Here is a 2,745-nt window from a genome sequence, read left to right as displayed (position 1 = left end):
GTTTGATTGATATATGTCTGATTTAGGGGAAAAAAAAGTAACTAAAAGATGACCAATGTACTTATTTCAGATTTTATGGATAGATGAAAAATTATAGTCATAAAATAAATAAAAGAGGCAGGAGCACCAAATAAATATAAAAAGTAGGCTACTAAAAAAGTGAGTTTCTTATTTTATAAATTATTATGGTTCCCAAGAAACACTCTTTAAGAAATAGTGATATTTAGGTGGGAGGAGCGGCAGCGGCCAGACAGCCCAGCTCTCGGCGCGCCGCGGCCCGCAGGCACCCGGCACGCGCCCGCCCCGCCGCCACGATGCCCAAGAGGAAGGTCAGCTCCGCCGAGGGGGCGGCGAAGGAGGAGCCCAAGAGGAGATCGGCGAGGTTGTCAGCTAAACCGGCTCCCGTAAAAGTGGAGACGAAGCCAAAAAAGGCGGCGGGAAAGGATAAATCTTCAGACAAAAAAGTGCAAACAAAAGGGAAAAGGGGAGCAAAGGGAAAACAGGCCGAAGTGGCTAACCAAGAGACTAAAGAAGACTTACCTGCAGAAAACGGAGAAACTAAAAACGAGGAGAGCCCAGCCTCTGATGAAGCAGGAAAGAAGCCAAGTCGGATTAATATCACACACCTGGTCCTCAGTGGTCCCTGTCTCCCTTCTTGTACAATCCAGAGGAATATTTTTATCAACTATTTTGTAAATGCAAGTTTTTTAGTAGCTCTAGAAACATTTTTAAAAATAAGGAGGGAATCCCACCTCATCCCATTTTTTAAGTGTAAATGCTTTTTTTTAAGAGGTGAAATCATTTGCTGGTTGTTTATTTTTTGGTACAACCAGAAGATAGTGGGATATTGAATATGGGAGGCTTTGATTGTCTTGAGTGTCAGCTTAACATTCCATAGATGGGGGGGTTAGCTTTTATATCCTATAATACAAAGCATACTAAATGGCAGTTTGGAGTCAGTTGTGCATTTAATGTCTTGAACACTTTAAATTGCTCCTCTGTTTTTGGTAGAATTGTTTCCTAAAGCAAATTACTCACTCCTTGATCTCGGCTCTCCCGGTCAGAATTTTGTGCACCCTGTAACATCTTTCGTTGTGGTAGTCCAGTTCTTCTAGTAACTTTGTTAATGTGCTGTGAATGATTGACAATTGGAGTGTGTAGTGTATGTGATATTAAATTGTGAATTAGTGGGACTTCAGATGTAACAGCATATCAATATTTGAAGATATTGGTACTTGATATCCTGTTAAGGAAAATTTGCCTCCAAATTTTAAGCTGGAAAGTCACTGGAATAACTTCAGAAAAGAATCACAACTACATGTTTTTTAGATTTTTGGTATGTATGTTAAGAATTGTGTACAAATTGAAATATCTGTGTACTGATCCTCAAAACAACCAATAAAATCTCAGTTATGAAAGAAAAAAAAAAGAAATAGTGATATTTGAAATGTAACGGATAAGAAACTGGTATGGATAAGAAACAGATATGGATAAGAAAGTGATATTTGAAATTCATTACTAAAAATGGTGTATATATATAGGAATTCTTTTTTTTTAATCCAGAGTGATTAGGTGTGTGTGTGTGTCTGTGAACATACATTTTGTAAAAGCCTATATAAACATTACAGATGCTCACATAATCCCATTTGCACAAACTTGGTTTAATATCTTCACCACAAAAGAATTTAATGACTGTATTAGTCAGAGTTCTCCAGAGAAAAATAACCAATAGGATATATGTGTGTATAGAAAGAAATTTATATTAAGGAATTTGGTCACATGATTGTAGGGGCTGCCATGTCTAGAATCTGCAGGGCAGGCTGGCAGGCTGAAGACCCAGGGAAGAGCTGATGTTGCAGCTCAAGACGAAAGGCAGTCTGGAGGCAGAATTCTCTCCTCCTTCAGTCTTTCCCTATTTAGGTCTTCAACTGATTGGATGAGGCCTGCCCACATTATGAAAAGTAATCTGGTTTATTCAAAGTCTGTTGATACAAACATTAATCTCCTTTAACAAATTCCTTCACAGCAACATCTGAACTGGTGTTTGAACAAATATCTGGGTACCCTGACATAGCCATGTTGTCACATAAAATTAACCAATACAATAACCCAGCAGTTCCTAATTCATGACCTTATACATACAGAATGTTGAACTTTATTTTTTCTTTAATTAAGAAATGGAAGTCAAACAGCAAGTTCAGACTGTCCAATAAACTGTAGAGTCTAGTGTTTAGAGTAGTTCAAGAGCTTTATGGAAGAGAGAGAAGAATATATTTGATTCCATGATATTCCCAAATCTTGGTTGAGCAGAAAGAATAGAAGGGAGTGATACATCTCCAGAACCTTAGTAAAGCTCACATAGGAACCATTCAAGGTGTATTTTCTCCTATCAAACACTGAAAGAGAGATGGCAAGTGGGTTCTCAGGAAGAAATAGAGACCTTGTCAGTAAGTGATCCTCAGAATGTAAGATATTTGCTCCCATAAAGAGAAACTGATAAAGAAATTTTAATTCTTCATTTAAAAAGTATATATTGATGCATGTAAATATACACAATCACTATTATTCATGGATTCCATATTTTCAAAATTTTCTACTTTCTAAAATTTATTTGTAACCCCTAAATCGATATTCCTTGGCACTTTTGTGGTCATTTGCAGACATGTGCAGAGAGATGGAAAATTTGAATCACCTGCACACTTCTATCTAAGGTCAAACAAGGCAGCTCTACTTTCTTGTTTCAGC

General features: G+C 37.4%; 1 pseudogene; it reads left to right on the top strand.

Moving 5' to 3' along the window:
• The first annotated feature begins 265 nt into the window (after positions 1-265).
• On the top strand, positions 266-830 carry LOC130834965 (non-histone chromosomal protein HMG-14-like; annotated as a pseudogene).
• The last annotated feature ends 1,915 nt before the right edge of the window (positions 831-2,745 follow it).

The sequence above is a fragment of the Hippopotamus amphibius genome, chromosome 13 (genome assembly GCF_030028045.1).
Source record: "Hippopotamus amphibius kiboko isolate mHipAmp2 chromosome 13, mHipAmp2.hap2, whole genome shotgun sequence".
Lineage (NCBI taxonomy): Eukaryota > Metazoa > Chordata > Mammalia > Artiodactyla > Hippopotamidae > Hippopotamus > Hippopotamus amphibius.
This window is presented reverse-complemented; position numbering and strand designations above follow the sequence as displayed.